The sequence below is a fragment of the Macrobrachium rosenbergii genome, chromosome 14 (assembly GCF_040412425.1).
Source record: "Macrobrachium rosenbergii isolate ZJJX-2024 chromosome 14, ASM4041242v1, whole genome shotgun sequence".
Taxonomy (NCBI): domain Eukaryota; kingdom Metazoa; phylum Arthropoda; class Malacostraca; order Decapoda; family Palaemonidae; genus Macrobrachium; species Macrobrachium rosenbergii.
This window is the reverse complement of record NC_089754.1, coordinates 24,990,678-25,009,701: the sequence shown is the minus strand read 5'-3', so window position 1 is coordinate 25,009,701 and position 19,024 is coordinate 24,990,678. Positions and strand designations below refer to the sequence as shown.

General features: G+C 40.1%; 1 long non-coding RNA gene across 1 annotated transcript in view; it reads right to left on the bottom strand.

The window, feature by feature from the left end:
- Positions 1-398: 398 nt before the first annotated feature.
- Positions 399-19,024, bottom strand: part of LOC136845802 (uncharacterized) — a 19,352-nt gene continuing 726 nt past the window's right edge. The window contains exon 2 of the long non-coding RNA XR_010855260.1: positions 399-4,697. This is a non-coding gene — a long non-coding RNA (uncharacterized lncRNA). The remainder of the gene's footprint in view (positions 4,698-19,024) is intronic.

Here is a 19,024-nt window from a genome sequence, read left to right as displayed (position 1 = left end):
TGGGCGGGGCTTCCCCCATTTGTCAATAGTTAGTTTGCATTCACAAGCTAAATCCCTGTATAAAAATTAAAGTGTATCTGTGCAAAAAAAAATATATAAATTCATTATGATAACCCTTACTCAACTGCCAAACACCTTTGACAGACTGAATTAAGAAATAATACATGTAACCTTAAGTAACAAATTAGGTTGTTTAACTGAAGAAAATACAAACGCTAAATATCAATACCCACAGTGGTTATGTCATCACCTGACATTTATTTCTATGTATATGCATAGTAAACCTATTTGAGAGGCAGGTCTCCAAGGTTTTCAAGATTTTTCTCTTTCAGAGTAATAATATACCTACAATATTAATCAAATTATTCAGTTGCATACTATACTACAAGTAAAGAAGATTGGTAAAAATACACTTTATTATACAAATTCCACCATACAACACTATGAAACCAATGTACACAAATATTATTGATGACAGAGACAAGTAGGTTCCAAAATCTTCACCCAGTAACAACAAAATGAAAGGTCCATGATGAGCAAATAACTGTCACCACCGAGTCATCAAAATAAAGAACCAGTCATACAAACCTTGAAATCATGCCCCTTCAAAGATTAGATAAAATAAAAATTATAAATTTAATCTATCAAAACAAAGAAGCCAATAAACAAATGGCTATCAGCAAAATTTATGAAGGAAGTCACTAAGGGAAAAATAATTTCAAGGAATCAATATCTCAAACTAACAAACAACACACCAAATAAAGATGGCAAAAAATTTAATTGACAAAAGGCAGACAAGTTCACGATACATATGCAATATAATATACACTTTTAAGGCTGTTTATCACAAGACCTAGGAGGCAGCTAACTTTTATTTGCAGGCTCTGACCAGTTTTAATAAAACATGCAGATGGGACTGTCGTTACAGATAGTTAACTAGCCACTGAGTCAGGACCATATACAGTAGTAGGTGACAAATATGCACGCAAATATGAGGGCACTCTGCGAGTGGCTGCCAAACCTAGTAACTAAATCTGAGTTCAGCTACTATGCTTGGAAGCTAAGAGGGCTCCCCCACATCAAGAGAGAAAGAAAAAGTACAGTATATATGTTCCACAGAGAAATCTGAATAGGTGAAGCCACAAATCCGCAACTACCAATATGCGGAGGTTCACTGTTATAGGAAAATGACTGATTGTTCTTGAGCAGGTTAGTTACTAATTAGGCAGGTTTGTTTAGGAAGGTATCGTTGCAGGAATTCAGTTAACCTGTGCTGACCAGAAAATTTTTGTAAATAAAACTACATTGTGTCACCAACTTACGGCAGATTCGTTCTTGTGGCAGTTTTTCAGCGCCATTAACGGCATTTTAAAGCATTGTAACTTGATGTTGTATCCAGTTACGGCAAGAATTGGCATCAAGTTAATGCACTGTAACTTGATGGAATATCAAGTTACAGCCCTGTAAGTGCCATTAGGGGCGAAACACCAACTTACGGCTGAAATCAACTTATGGCGCGACACTAGAACGGATCTCCCACTGTTAGCTGAGGACCTACTTTAACAAATAAATCTTTAGGTTATGTAATACAGTAATTATTTGATTTGCTCCCTAAGATTGTTGAAATGACCCACTGCTCTTGCTCCATACCTACATTAATTAACACTGTTCCCAAGAGGAAATAAAACAATAACACAGAGGGCCTTTGGCACAAGGAGACGAGCACAGCCTGTGCTGGTGTCGCAGCAGATGATACATCCCATGTTACCAAATAGAAAGTCTTCCCACTCTAGGTTCCTTGTGGATGTGGTAGTCTCTTGTAATTGTGAATTGGTGAACTCATCATAATTAATTCCTAATCGAACTCTAATGATTTCTATCCTGGATGATACATATGCTACTGGGTTTTTCTTGTTAGGTATATGGAGTACGGTACATATATGCATATTTGGCAATCACTGAAAGTTGACATTGTTAACATGCAGATTGTGCATCTACATTTTTGGTCAGGGTGTGATCCATTAGGATAGTGAAAGGTGTACCTTCGAGGCATCTCAAGTGTCTGGTACCCAGCTGTATAGAAAAGAGTTCTCTAAGGTGCTGTACTTTCTTGTGGCTAAAGTTACTAAGGGCACTGAAGTGGAGGCGATGGTTTCTGCAATGTTTGGAAGGAATCAGTGGTAGTAGTTCACCATTCCCCTATATTCCTGAAGTTCTTTTATAGAAAATGGAGTTACATATTTCCTGATGGCTAACCCTTCAGAGTATATAAGGCTGACAATGCTTGCCCGACTCTGTAGCCCCCAATGACACTTTTGTTGGGTCTTACAACTCAACTGTTATCTCAAGGTAGGGACAAAATAGGTCTGATATGTTTTGGTCATCTTCCCTATTCTCGGAGAAAGTAAGGATACTGTCGATGAAGCAGACGTAAGATAGGTTGCTAAGGATGTTGTCCAACAGTCTCTGGAACATGGCCTGAGTTACAGAGGCCAAACTTGAAGTAGTTGAATGTGTATGTCTTTGGGACATACTCATGGTGGAACAGAACCAGAAGTAACCCTTCATTAGGTCAAACTTGGAGAAGAACCTCGTTCCATGGAGGGGTAAGGTGATGTTTGCCATGTGAGGAAAGTGGGTAGTGGTTTGGCTCTGTCTGTAGGTTGAGGTACATGTAGTCTCTGCAAGGGTGCCAAGAGCCATCCAATTTCTTTACCATATGGAGTGGGAAGTCCAAGGGGTTGAAGGCCTTTGCCAGGCCCATCCATTCTATTACCTTGAAGGTCTTCTTTGAGGCAGGCAGTTTCCCTGGGGGCAGGTGGCAGAATTTAGTGTCAGGGCACCTGTTGTCTTTATATGGTGGTGTATGTCATGTTTTACTGGTACCTGGAGAGTTAGTTTGAATTCTGACTTGAATACATAGGGGAACCCCTGCAGGAGAGAGGTGTACTTGGTTCCAGTTGTAAGTGGTATTACAGTATCTGGAAGGTGTCCAGATCCAGAAGGCAGTGATGGGCAAGGTTTACCAGCCAGCCACAGTGTTCAAGAAAGTTGGTGCCAAGCAGGGGTGTCTAGACAGTGGTGAAAATGAGGTCTCACTAGTATCTTTTTCATTAAGTGTAGGGTGAGGGTTAGGTAACTGTATGGTATTATGAACGAGGTGTAGACTGCTAACTGGGGGCTCCCAGTGGTCCTCCTTTGACATGGATATTATTGACCTGAAAGCACTTGTGATGAAGAGGAATTTCCTACAAAAGACTTGTAGGTGGTGAAGAGCCTAGTGGAGCAAAAGTTCGTCGGGTTATGGTGGCCACCGTTACTTTTTTGAGTGGCTGCCTTGCTCATTTCTCATCCAGTTGCATCCTGGTGCAAAGTTCTTTGTTGCCTTCACAAGTTTGTGGTGTTATATGCAGATGATAGGCAGGTGGGGGGTACTCTTTCTGTCATTGCTTGTGCAGCCACATCTAAATATGTTGGCTTGAGTCTCATCTTCATGGTCTTGATCCTGGTTGCACCTTGCTTTGCAAGCGTGGGCAGTGTGTTGCAAGGACTTGGAAGCCTCCAGCAATTCATCCACTCTCTTCAATAGGTCCACAATAGGTATGCCATCAGTGGTGGGAAGGGCAACCTAGATGATGAACGGAAGGTGATGGAGTCATATTTCCCTCATCTGCATTGAGTTCTGGTGGTGTAATAAATGACTCAGGTTTTTCCCAGGATAAGCAGGGTTCCCTCACTGTTGTGTACCCCTACTGTTAAGTTCAACAGGCTGAAAACTTATTGAGCACAGGTGGGTGGTGGCAGGGAGCATTGTGCCATCTGGAGCTTGTACAGGTCATCGATACAATCCTTTCACCCTGTACATCAAGCCAGTGTACAACCAAGGGGAAGAGGGCACCTGGTACCAACTCAATGATATAGTCTACTTTCTTTGTTGAGCCTGTAATGCTGTGGAGGCAAAACAATTAGTGGACCCTCCAGAACCAGAAGGTGACTCAGTCATCAAGAGGGAAGGCAAACAAATGTTCATGGTGTTTATGTTATAGTTTGTTCATCCACGGTATCGTGGTTTTATTTGCTCTTGTGAACAGTATTAATTAATGTAGGGGTGTGGAGCAACAGCAGTGTTTCATTTCAACAATCTTGGGGAGTTAATCAGACAATTACCACTTAACCTATAAATTTATTTGTTAATAGTTTTAATTACAAAAGTTTTCCTGTCAGCACAGGTTAACTGAATCCCTGTAGACAATAATGTGGTGAACCAGTCCCTACCTAATCAGGAACTAACATACAATCAATATTCATTCAAACGGCACTTGCATGATAGCTTCAGTCCACAAAGTCTTAAGTACAGCACCACCAGCAAACCATCAGCCATCCAACATGCTAACACTTGCAGCCTGTTACAACGCCACAATAATTGTCAATATTGCACCAAAACAGTATGACAAGAAAAACCCAAACTTGTTCCCAAGCACTGCTACACCAGACTGCATACCAAGTTTCACCAGTAGTTTAGCATTGTTTTTGCATACCAAGTTTCACCAATAGTTTAGCACTGTTTTTCATAGACAATGGTCACCAGTGTATGCCCTTCATGCACCTGGACAGTTCCACCATTCTCTGTCAAACACACTTTCCTGACAATGATGCCAAACTTTTATGTCTGGGTGATCTTTCTCACCACAGCAGACCTGAAACAAGTGTGTCTCCATTAAATTCTAATGTAAGTGAGAAAAATGAAAAAAAATTTTAATATTCAATATAAAAATTTAAAATAATAATTATGTTTACAATCTAATGTCTTTATATATACAATACAGAATGGCCAATATATGGCCACCACAATGGTCATCCTGTGATGGTTTCCTTGTTGGAGCATCTTATAACAGTAGGCATGACTGCAGCTAGTCTATTAGTCACCAGGGGCTAGATGTGAGAACAGTGCTGATTCCACCATGTTAGTAGACTATCTTTATACTCTTGAGAGAGAGTAAAACTACAACTTGAAGACCATAATCAGTCTCTTAGTGGCTTTTTATATCAATAGGCATGGCCGTAGTTAGTACGCAAATCACCAGGGATGATACAAAAACCATGCTGGGTCTACCATGGATGAGTTTGAGGTCTCCAGGGAGAGCAAGCCATTGCTGAAAGCCATATTTAGTCTTTAGCAGCTCTTTGTTTTGGTAGGCATACCTGTGGTTAGTCTGTGAACCACTAGGATTGACACCAAATCAATGTCGTGTCTTCCGAGCAAGTGGAGGACGACCTTGTGCTCTCTTGAGAGAGCAAAGCCAGAACTTGAGCAATGTTTTAAGTCCATTGTTGGATTCCTTAGTCCTTAGTAGGGAGACATGGTAAAATTTAATATGTTAGTCATCAGGAGGTTTATGTGAGACCATGCTGGTCTACCAGGTTGCTCCTAGGTCACCAATGTAAGGATGCACATACACAGGATCTAAGAGACAACCACTTTACTGGCAGGCTCTGACCCATTTTAATTTGAAATGCAGACAAACCTGCAGTTATAGGTGGTTGACCAGGTATGCTTTCAAGACTGCAAGACAGGTGACATGTGTGATGTATAACTGTGTGACTATGATGGTGTTCTGTCATTGGCTACCAAACCTGGAAGCTAAATTAGCTCAAAGAAAATCTCAATGAATGCTGGACTTCCTTGAACAAGATTGCTAATTATGAAATTTTCAGATTTATTTCACAATACACTAAATGTTTAATGACTGAAAAATTAGAATTTGTCCTTTATTCTTTTAATACAGAGTTCCAGTGCAAAAAACATCAAATTTAACTGAATCATAGGCTGTTATGAAAATATTTATTCATCATGTATGTTCTAAATAGGATGGAAAAAGAGACTGATAAAGACTTTAGAGGTGAACAAGACATTCTGATGGCTTTAATTGGTTATGAAAAGGCAAAGAACATCCACAGATCAATATTATGGAAGGTTCTGCATCACTATGGTATTCCTGTTAAATAGCAATCATCCATGAACAAAGTAGATGCAAAAGTAATGTTGATGGGTATTATCAGATAAACTTGCAGTAAACAGTAGGGTGCTACAAGGAAATGTTATTTCATCATTGTTGTTTGCCCTACTCATAGATTTATAATGAAAACAGTGGGTGGAGATGGAAGAGAAAGTTTAGTTTGGAGTAATGACAGAAAGATAAAGTTTTCATAATAAAACTAATATTGTAACACTTACCTGAACACCTGAATTCTCCCTTAATCCCACCAGCCCGAACAGCTCTCAATTACCAATCCCACTTGTGGGAAATTTTAACAGCCAGCATTACCAATGCTGCAGGTAAAATCTTGTCACTTGAGCTACCATAACAAATGGTTGGCAACTCTGACACAGGTGTGCTGACACTCCTACCTTCGTCAATTGCTTTATTCAAGTTCAAAATTGATGTGGGGAAAGGAGGGTGGGAATTATTCAGGTGTTCAGGTAAGTATTACAATATTAGTTTTATTATGAAAACTTCATATTGCAATACACTCCCTGAACACCTGAATTCGCCCGATTAACAACATTTAAAGGAGGGATAAATTCTATTGCACGCCCATTTTTACAACCGCAGAGATGGTAGCTCATCAATCTGCTCAGCATAGGATATCTGTTTAGTCATAAACTCACCATATCAATCAATGCATTTGGTGAAGAGACATGCTGGAGAGTACTTTGATTGTCAGTCAGGCCAGTACTGTCTCAGTCCATCGACCACCCATGTGGCTCTTCAGAACCTCTCATGTATGGAGGAGTACAATGAGCCTCCGATGTGGCTATTCAGAGCCCCTCATGTGTGGAGGGGAAATGAAGCAGTGTGCAGAGCTGCCAACCCTCTGGGTAACCCATCTAGGTTGCGGATAAGGTTCGACGACCGACAAGCGACGAAGTAACTCAGCACCGACGAAAAGCCTAACCTACTAGAGCACCCCCTTGGACTCTCGTAGGGAGACTATCAAAAACTAAGATACTTAAAATGTACTAAACCTAAGTTCATGTGATTATACTATAACTGCTGCCTAAGATTCTAAAGACTAAAAGGAATTCCTCTATCTGGTTAACCTAAGAACCTCTGAACTAAGAGAATACCACCTCAGCTAAAATGAACACACCCTAGATAATAGTTAGCAGCTACACACGGACAAAGGGAATAACCCTCCGACGAGGCGAATGGAATGTCTCTTAAGTAAAAAGAAGTAAACACTGAGACGGACTTCCAAGCAGCCGCCTCCAGAATAGAAGACACTGAGTAATTCCTTAGAAAGGAAGATGAAGTGGCCATACTCTGAATACTGTGCGCTCGGGGTAAGACAGAGATTAAAGACGACGAGGAGAACCCAGAGAAGCCTGGGAAATCACCTCCCTCAGAAAGTAACTAATCGCATTCTTTAACAGCAGACGGGAAGGATTCCCTGGAGACAAAAAGTGTACGCGGACGAGGACAGAGTTTCTCAACCTCTGACAAATAGACTTTTAATGCTCGCACCGGACATAAAGACATCTCTGCTGGATCGCCAGAAACAAACTCTTGCAGAGAAAGAACCCTAAATGAACGAGGCAGAGGGTTGACCTTTGACTCTGTCTTCACCACAAATTCCGGAAGAAAAGACAAATACATATCATTTCCTGCATAGGAAACCAGCCTAGAAACTGCCTGAAGCTCGCCCACCCTTCTAGCTGTAGCCGAAGCCGTAAGAAAAAGCACCTTCTTAGTCAGTTGTCTTAATGTTAGATCTTCAATGGGTTCAAAAGCAGGGGAATGCAAAAATTGAAGTACTTTTGACAAATCCCAAGGAGGGGCCCCGAGTCAGCAAGACAGGACATTCAATCTTAAAAGAACATAATAAATCATGGATGATCTTACTCCTAGAAATTTTGGGAGGATGGAAACTAAATGTACTGCTAAGCATTGAGTGGCAGCCAGCAATGGCCAAATATGACAGACCTTGACTTTCCGAAGGAATAAAAGAAAGTCAGCTATCTTAGCAATGGAAGGTCTAGAGATGGAATGACCTTCCTTACGACACCAACTTCTATACATTGTCCATCTGACCTGGTAAAGCTTACGGGTTGACTTTCTCAAGCTCAAAGAAAGCTGTCTAGCCACAGCTTTAGAGAGTCCGGCCTGTCTAGCTGCTCGCTTGACAGTCGCCATGCAACAAGGTTCAGCACGCGAGGGATCTGGATGATAATGGTGAAAATGCGGTTGTCTGAGAAGATCTTTCGGCATGGGGGTGCGGAGCTCTAAGAGAACATGGGGCCAGCAAGGAGCTATTAGAGTCATAGTCGTCTTGACACTCTCCCGCAATTTCCTGATTACGTGATGAATGAGACCGAATAGAGGAAAAGCATACACCTGCATGTGATTCCAATTTTGTAACATCGCATCAGTGTCTATTGACATGGGGGCCACCCCTGGTGAGAAATAAACCGGAAGACAATGGTTTAATCTCGTCGCGAATAAGTCCATAGTTGCTGGCCACTTCCGGAGAACCTGACATACTACTTCCTGGGCCACAGTCCACTCTCCCCCCAATACCTGATGAGAGAGACTTAACGAATCGGCCAGTACGTTGAGACTCCCCAATGCAAATTGGGGAAGAAGAGACAGATCCAAAGGGACATAGCCGTCACTCTTTAAGAATCCCATTAAACCTGACAATATCCAAAGAGAGTGCAAAAGAGCCTCAGTCTGATTGAACAACACATCCTCCAACTCACCTGCTTCCCTAAGAGAAATCCCTACAAGCCAAGACGACGCCAGAGACCTAGACAGGATTGCCTCAGCTGATTCATTGAGTGGCAACCTGACACCTGCCGAAGGGTTACCTCGAACTGAATAAATCGCCTTACACGAAGAAAGAAGAGAAATGTCCTGCTTGTTAGAAGCCACCACCAACACTAGACAACCCTCTGCCTCCTCCAAAGCCTGTCTAGCCTGACGAACCAACCCAGCCCACATGAAAAAGGAGCAGGAGTTGGCTTAGTGGTATAAAAAGACTCAAATAAAGACTGATTTGACAATGCGGTTGGTCTGGAGCTCTTGCTTGAGGGTATGAAGAAGTAATGTACTCAAGCATACGTCTGTAATCGTTACAGCTAGCAAGAGGACATTCTAAGTCTGCCGGAATCTCCTGAATCTCCAGATGAGTTCCTGTTTGCAAGTCCGAATGGTCTAAGACAGACGAAGGAGGAGGAACTGAACAAAGCCCAGATGACGACAAAGAGCCTGCAAACAGACCACCATAACCAGAATGCTGAACACCAACACCTAACTGGGTACCTGGAGCTGAATCCACATTGTTGACTTCACCGGGAGGAAGAGAGGGAGGAACCGAGAAACCCGGAGCCGATTCCACATTCTTACCAAAGGGAAGACCAGTGAGAGGAGCCAAACCTACATTGCTAAACCCTGGGAAAAGATGCGCAAATGAAACCACTTGCGGCGGGACGGAAGAAGACGAAGAGGAGGGAGGGAGAATGAAAGAGGTAGAAGCTACACTTGGAGGATCCGCAGCGGAATTGCAGGCGATGACAGCCGCAAACCGCTCAGAGAAGGTACCGCAAGACCAGTCAAAACAGCAGAGCACAAACCTGAAGTAGAAGCGACAGGCAAACTCTGTGAAATACCTGATACTAACGGAACAGCTATTTGATGCGGAAGCAAGGGGTTGCGCATACCCGAAGGGTTGGACCATGAAACACCTGACGCCAAATTCTGCCAAAACTGCGTTTTCACCTGTCCAGAAGATTCTCCTACCGAAGAAGACTACTGAGGAAGGAAAGGTGGAAGACAGAGGAATAGCAGACGAAGAAAGAGTTGCCTGAGAAGAGGACATGCCAAAAGTTGAAGAAGGAGGGAAAGCGCAAGATGCGGAAGCCACAGGGTAGACAGAAGAAGAAGAAGAAGCCAAAGAGTAGACTGAAAAAGGAGCAATGGAGAATGTGGGAGCGGAAGATGAAGCGGCAGATACCCAGAAGAAGAAGAAGAATCCTTAGAACGAAGGGACAAAAAGTACACAGAATCTGCCCCTCCTTGATAATCCTGAAGCATATCCGACATGAATTCTGGATACTTCTGTGTCACCTACTCTCTAATGTTAGAGAAACCATTCAAAAAACAACCTCTCACCAAAAGTCTGTACCCTTTTGAAAGACCCAACCAATCCGCATTATATTCCGCCACGTCCAATTGCCGATCGTGCAAACCACTTTTAAAAGCCCAAAAAAACACACCAGAATCCGCCTTACTAGATGAAGGAGTAGGAAAAACAGTGAAGAGGGAAACTAAAGTAGAAGATTCAGAAACAGTCAAAAGAGAGTTAGGAGCTAAACCAAAAGGATTCTGTCCCACAGGAACTGAAACAATGACTTGTGGAATTTTGCCGGAGCACAAATTCCACATGAACCCGAAACCGGAACCAGTCCAGGAGAACGATTCTGCACACTTAATACTTTCTCCTCGCTATCTAACCCAGACCTATCCATCTTTGTCACGCCTATATCCTGATCTTGACTAACGTTATCAACATTAAATTTATTATGAACACTACAAGGGGGTTGGGAGGGGATCCTTCACTGCCTGCTCTGCGCCAAGGTGGCCGGCGGAACCTACCCACTCGGAGACTTGCAGTTCTCCATTACCGTCAGCGCCCGTTAGGGCTGGTTCTGGAAGAGGCAGGGGAGCTGAAAAGGAAGAAGGATTAGACATCCTAACACTCCTACTATCCCTATCTGAAAATTGTTGAAAATGACTAGCTATTAAATTTGTCATATTGCTTGCAATCCTATCCTCTATCCGTTTGACTACCTCTGAACTGGCTAAATCTTTTCAACTGATCTGTAACAGAAGCCTGAGACACTTGAGGCAATGAAGAATCTGACCGCCGTCTGCCGCCAGTCAACGACTTGCAATGACGAATGTAATCCTCCATCTCTTCTACCATCCAACTGGAACATTCATCGCAACGAGTCTGCACATCACACTTAATCTTCCTGCACACCTGACAGATTGAATGTCTTTCGTGTCTCAAGGTACTCATCTGTCTCTGCCTGAAGAGTGCTAGCATCCACAGTCACAGGGGCAATCGAAGTTGAAGTCTAAGTTGAAGCCGAAGGCCCAGTAGTAGAAGGCGAAAGAGAAGACTTGTCCATGATGACCAATCAAGTCCAGGAACCGGCGGATCCAAATCCAAAAATGTTCCAAGTCGAAAATATCCAGAAAAAGCTCAGCAACCAAGCAGAAGTCATAAATCCAGGAGAAAAAAACCAGTAAATACAATCTAGGTCTTCACCAGAAATCCAAAATACAAAAGAGAAGTCAGGCAATAGGATTAAACCTCACACTGCGGAAGGAAACAACCGTCCAGCAGCGCGAACAAAATACAATTGACAAAGGTAGGAGTGTCGGCACACATCTGTGTCAGCGTTGCCAACCATTTGTTATGGTAGCTCAAGTGACAAGATTTTACCTGCAGCGTTGGTAACACTGGCTGTTAAAATTTCCCACTAGTGGGATTGGTAACTGAGAGCTGTTCGGGCTAGTGGGATTAAGGGTGAATTCAGGTGTTCAGGGAGTGCATTGCAATTTGATACTTAGAATGTACACATGCTGTTTTAATCAGCAAAACATGATCTATAAAGATTGCTTAACAGAATGCACCCTATATCTAGAGATACAAGACTCAAAATAAATCTCATAAAAACAGAAGTAATGAAGATTGAGTATGAACAAGGGATGAAATAAGAGATGGAGAAATGATTAATGAGGTTGCATTTTTTAAATATTCAAGAAAAATGGTATTCAGTACAAGTTCTCTTGAATTGGAATTTAATGAAAGACTAAAAAAAAAAAGGCAATTCAAACAATGGCTAGTTAAGATTTAAATATCAAATAGACTGAAATTGCTTACATAATTCAGATTACACATGATTCTAGTGCAATTTGTATTGCTATACGGACACATATCATGGTATGATATTGCATGATGTTGAAAGTATTTCTAAAAGATTCTGTAAATTTGTAAATAAAGCTATAAATACAATGGAAGGAATCAGATGGCTGGATTGAGTGAGAAATTATACCATAAGGGATATCATGCCAGTTCCATACATAGATGAAATAATCAAGACATGGATATGGAGATGGATTGGACACATCCTTTGCACAACTCCAGGAGAACAGTGTCTGATAATGTCAGCTGGGTTCCTGTGAACACTTGAAGAGTCGAAAGACCAAGACATATTTGGATAAGAACTAAGAGGATGATGGATGGAATCAGTGGAAGACAAAGCACCAGAAAGACAAGCATGGCAGAATTGCATAGGGGTCCTTTGTGTCACGTAGTGTTGGAGGCAATGATGATGAAATCAAAAGCACTGTCTATTCTATTCAGTAACACAGCACTTTAAAACACTAATAAAGAGCACTGAAAAAATAAATCATCATATTTTTACTGTACTGGTAAATACCTACTTATTCCCTATAGAAAAAATTAGCATCATTTGATTGACCTTTCTTGGAAATTAACAAGATATTTACATATCTACTAATATCAGGTTAGCAGACTAATGTTGCACACTTGGATCTGTTCCTTTCATAATGTGACGATATAACAGAATGAAAACTGGCAATGACTGGTTAAGAGTGATCCAGCAGCAGTCATTCAAAGTAGGGTGAATGGAAAACCGAGACCATACTACAACAAGAGTTTAAATCTTCCAGCAACCCCAGGAGTTCTCATTTTGACCCTGAATCTGCCTCTATGATAACATGATAGAAAAAATCAAAATGCCTATCAACTACGTAATACCTGAAAACTTAGTGTATAACCAGTGTAGGCAAAATGCATGCCATCCTCATGCACTTGGCAAAAATGGAGGTTCATAGGGTTTTTGTTATTTGGATACTACTACAGAGAAAAGTTGATGTCATCTATTGATGCTTTAACTGCATATTTTACACTAAATTTAAACATACATTATGAAATATATTTATTCAAACATTGTACTGTATTCAAGCAAGGCATAAAACTTTGATAGTTTTTTAACTAAACTGAAAAAAATAGCTATACTGTATATGGGTTTTAGAATATCAGTGATGTCATTTTTTACCTAATCATTGAGAAATGAAATACTCATGCATTAACATAAAATTATGAAAAAGGAAAAAGATCTGACATAAGGTAAAGTTCAAGGTACTGCCAGAGCATTAGAAGTGCAGTCAAATGTTATCAACAGTAAGCCTTATGCTGTAGGCCAACATAATGTACAGAAACAAAATTTTCACAAACATAGGCCTAATGATAAAAGGAAAAAAAGTTTCAGTTAAGGAAAGGTGCATGCAAAATAAGGCTAGGTCTGACGTACAGACACCTAATGTTGATAGTATCTTTAAGTCACCTCCGAAGTAAAAAGCAAGCTCAGTCACAAAACAAATAGAGAACATGAATTTTTATTTGAAACAACTCGCCAAACAGAGATGGTAAGCAGTAAATTACTGGGATAAAGTTAAGATTAATAACACACATGCACAAATATAATGCAGATGATTACCAATTATGTCAGAGATAGTGGCCAATACAATTTTTATTGGTAACTGGAAGATGCAACAAAGCATCGTGAGACTGTAACAATATCAAAATTGTAGGTACAGCAAATGCTGATGTACAATACAGTCAACTGAAAGTTTATGGCTTACCCATAACAGTAGCAAAGAGCACTGGACCAATGTTCTTTGGACTTAATTGACTGAAGATCAAATTTATTTTTCAGAATATTTTTATAGTTATGAAACAAGAACAGGTACCAGAAATGCCATTAGATAATTTATCCATGGATTAACAAATGGTGGTACATGATTGTCTGGACACTAGACTTATGCTCTGCTTGTTTACGGTCCCACCTCACCAAAAGACCCACAAATTCAATACAGTACTGCAGAAACACTCAAAGAGTCATAAAGTGTACCCCATATAAATTTTTAATCCACACTATAACACTCTGAAAATAAGTCTTTGGCCTTTTCTTTAGACTTGAAATTTTTAGTTCTCTTGACTCAAGTGCGAGCTTATTACACAATCCTGGGGATACAAATTTGAAAGATCTAAACCAATGTTCGCAGTGCATCTTTGCTCAGATAACTTGAAATCATCTGTAACTAGTCTGGTGTTAACTCCATGACTTGTTTCAAACATTTTGGACAGCCACTCTTGATAGGTTGCCAAGTCTTCACCCATTTTAGGCATTATTCTAGCTCTGATAGGCAGCCAGTGCAACTCAAACAACAAAGAGGTAATCCTATCAAGTGGTATGACACATTCTTGCTGATCTATTCAGTACATTTTGCAAAAGCTTCATAAGTTGTATCTTAGGTGGATTACTATACCGTACTGTAGAATTGCAATAGTCCACTCCATAAATAAAAATTTAATGAAGTTTTTTAATAGCAGACTTTGGATATCTTTTAAAAAAGGAAATAATTCTAAGATGATGTCTGATAATCCATAAAACTTTATTGATTTGGGCAGTGAATAAAATCACAGTCCAGTAGCACACGTAAGACTAAATAATTATTCATATTCACATTCAGACAAATATCACCAATACTTGCTCAGGTTATTTTTCTCCCCAAATACATAAATTCAATTCTGTTTTCATTGAGTTTCTTTTTTTTCTCAGGTATCACTTCACCAAAGGCACTCTACGAGACCTGCAGAGATGTTCTGAGATTTATACAGTGTACTCCATCTGATTTATCAGTTCATGTCATAACACCCACAAAATGAGCAGGTTCTCAATCTTTTCTTTAAAGACTGTAAATTTTTAGTCTTCCTGGTTTCAGGTGGGAGTTTATTGAACAGTCTTAGAGCTGCATATTTAACAGCCTTAAAGCTACTTTTTGAAGTGCATCTTGGCTCAAATAACTTGAAATCATCTGTAGCTAATCTTGTGTTGACTCCATCCACTGGCTGTATCATATACAGAAAGTCTTTAAAGTACTTTGGACACTTTAGTCTTGATAGGGAGGCAGTGCAACTCAGCCTATACAGAGGTAATCCTGTCCTGAGATGCCATATCCTTTATTAATCTTGCTGACCTATTTAATAAATTCTGAAGCTTCCTAACTTGCATCTCACATAGATTATAAGACAGGGATGCAACAGTTCACTCTTTATGACACAATTTATCACAAGTTTATTATAGCTAGTCATCATTAACCCTTACTGGACAAGCATGATCACATGAGGGACTGTAACAGGTTTTGAGTGAACGCCGGGCTAACTCTTAAGAGGATTAATACTGCTCGCCATATGGTTTGGATGAAATTACAGTAGTGGGAAAAATGTTCATAGCACTTCAATGGGCCATATATGACTTATGGCAACTGTATGAGCTCAGTAAGGGACAGAGGTAGATTAGTCAGCCTTGAGATTTCATGTGGCATGTACTGCCTCTCCATAGCTCCAGGATGTCCTTTTCTATTTGCTCATAAATTTACCCAAGGATTGCTGTTGGTTTTAGTTCTTATCTTTTATGATAGCAGTTCAGATATAATTGTAATTTTAAAAGCAAAGTAAATAGAAAAAAACATACCTCACAGAAAGGTACTGCACCTCCCCATCCCAGTAAATCTCATAAATATTTAATAAAAAATATACTCAGAATTTGTTATTGATGTTGTGTGAGCTGTATTTATAATTTTACAAAATAAAATAAAATAAATTATCAGAAAAGACATGTATAACTTTGTAAAGTTAGTATATTTTTATGAGTGTCTTGTAAAATGGGCCCCACACAGGGTTGTAAATAGTCACGTTCAACTTCCTGTGGACGGTACAGACAAATTTTTTTTTCTTACACCATGTGCACTTGCATGTCTTCCTCTTTCCGTTGATGTGTTTTTCTCAGATTGGCCAACCTTAAAGTTTGCCTGATCTGGGGGTGTGCTTAATATATTTTTAGCCCATCCCTTAAGGTTAAGATATTTTTTAACTAAGGCAATACAGTACAGGTATTTCCAAGATCATGACCCGTTTAAACATCACCGATCTGACTGATGTACCAGAAAACTGCCTCCCATGGCAAAAGATTCCCTCTCTCTGCCATGACTTTGATGGTCCTGCAATGTCTTTCCTTACTTCCGTAAACACTTGGTCAATGTGCAGAGCAAAAATATCTCCACACACTTCATTTTCCACATATTCCTCTGATCTAAAAGCTGTGGCATTGTCAAGTAAACCTCTGCAACAGGTTGCCACTCTAAGAATACTGCTATGAACACTGCAGTAATTCATTTAGCATATTCTTGCTTGAGATCCTTCCACACCTTTTAACAACCTGGACTTTGGCTGATAAGTGATAAACATAACCTGTGTTGCAGTGGGTCACATCCACAATGAGCCTCATTTCTTCTACACCAGTCTCCCCTTTTATATGCATCCACAATGTTGGAAATTTTGTGGACCTCTCTAATCCAGATATATGCACTCGAAATACTGAACATCTTTGGAGAGAGGTCAAAGACTGGATTAAGCAGCCCCATAATCGATCAGAGCATTTCTAGGTGTCCTTTTGTTTCCAAGTTTCTAGAGGCTCTGAAAACCATCATGCTTCAACATCAAGGCAAGACGAGTCAGGAGATTTCATCCCCATGATACTTCTACTATTTCTGAATCTGATTATGGTAAGTTTATTGAATGTTTTCAAGGTAACACCAAGTAAGGACCCAGCAACCTAGGTTAGGTTGGGTTTAACACTATTATTTATTTTAATTTACAGTGCCTGAGGCTAGGTTATGTTGGGAGGGGGTTCCAAGAATGGTGAAACCCCCTGCCAGGTAAGGACTCAGCACCCTAGGTTAGGTTCAATTAAATACATCCTTGCATTACACTTGTTACGTATTTTCCCCCCAACCAAAAACCCTGCCTTCCCACTGTGGTTTCTCATAATTGTAGGATATAAGGAGGCTCCAGTATCTCTCAAATGGTAAACACTTACTTTAGCCTTAAACCATAATCGTATTCCAGAGTTGTTAATATGATTTTAGTATGTTTTAATGTGTACTTTGAATGATTATGATTATCATTTCAGTGAAAAATTAACAGTTTTCAAGATGCTGGACCTCCCCTCTGCCTTTATATCCTACAATTATGGGGGGACCACAATGGGATGTAGTGTTTTTGGGTGGGAGAAAATACAAAACATGTAAAATATAATCATGTAAGTGATATAACCAGACCTAAAGCACCACAGGAGGGCTTCACCCCAGGACCCCACACATAACCTAATCAGGGGTACTATAAACTGAACTCAATAATAAAGTAGACACCTAATCTCACCTACGGTGCTCAGTCCCTATCTGATTGGGGAGCTTTGGCCACTGCAACCTAAGCCGACAAATGTGAATGAAATGAATAGGGTTGCACCATAATCCAACCATACCCAAGCTAAGACACTGGGTCCTTACTTGGCCAGGGGGGGCCAGACCCCTGTTCCACTGACACAATCTAGGTCAACTGGTCCTTATCTACCTAATACATGGTGTCACTTTAAAAATGGTCAATAAACCTTAATTTAATCACAATCAGAACTTGAAGCAGTATCACTGAAACTAATAGAATAAATCCTCATAAATTATTTCAACCTTCTGTATTTTCCCCACCCAAAATCCTGCTTACCCATACTTGTAGGATATCAGGTGTTCTAGTATACTTTAACTAATTTGCTATCAAAACCTAGCATAAGTCAGAGACATTCAAAACACCCTTAACAAAACAAAAACAAAAATTCAAATCAGCTGAAATTGTCAAATGAGGAAAACTTACAATACTCAAGGGAACCATAATTGAGAACTTTAGCTGTTTTTTTCACACAACACCTAAATCCCAAAGTTCCACTTAGAGTAACTAGTGAAATGTAGAACAAAAGAACACTGCCAGATGAAAATAATTAAATATGGTATGTTCCAAATATGGCTGCCATCCTTACTCATAATGAGCTAGAATACAAAAAAAAACTTGATTGGGCCCCTAGTCAAGTGAACTTTGGAGCCTAAACAAAGCAGAGAACTTTTGTCAGTAAATATCTGGTGCCTGTAATGCTAAAATTTGTGGGTAATATTTAATATTTCTAAGTAAGAGCTCTGCATGGACTATTACCTTGGAAATTGATTTTTCCTATACTTTCAGTGTTGCTGATGAAGGAGGTGGTGTTGTTTATTGTCAGTCAATTGTTATTAACCTCATATCTCTATCCAACAAGGTTGGGAACCCTTTAGGAATGTGGGATTTTGGAAACGTTGGGAGATGGACCGGACCGCTATGTTGTTGTTATGGAATGGTTCTGCGCATGTCATTAGGGAGTCGTAAGCTTAAAAAAGGATTGGCTAAGGAAACCTATTATAAAAGGAACCATACTAACCTAACATACCTTAACCTAACCTAAACTAGCATGCCGTGTTACTTAGTTCAGGGACTCCGCCACCGGTCCCCCAGTAAAGGAAACTCCACTTTTTGCCAAAAGCTCCCCTATAACACCACGCATGGGTGATAGCATTCCAGGATGGCCAGTGTACAATTTCTGAGGTTAATTAGAGTCAACCGACAAAAAATAACAGTAAATTCTTGATAGACAACCAAAATACTATAGGAAAAATTAATTTCCAAAGCAATACCCCATGCAGAGCTATTGCTTAGTTCTACCAATAAATTTTATAACTGTATAATAACTTCGTACTGAGTGATACCTTGGGAATTGATTTTTCTTATACTTTTAGTGTAGTTGGTGAAAGAGGTGGATATTTGTTTACTGATGGCTTGTTATTCTCAATTCTTCCTCCCTCCCTCTACCAGTTTTGGTTTCCTACCAACACTATTTTCCCTCCCTTTGTTGTAATTAGATATCCCTCCCACCCCTTACACTCCCTTTATTCTATTTTTAGAACAGGGCTGACGTACTTTCCTCACTGTCATGGAGGTTTCCCAC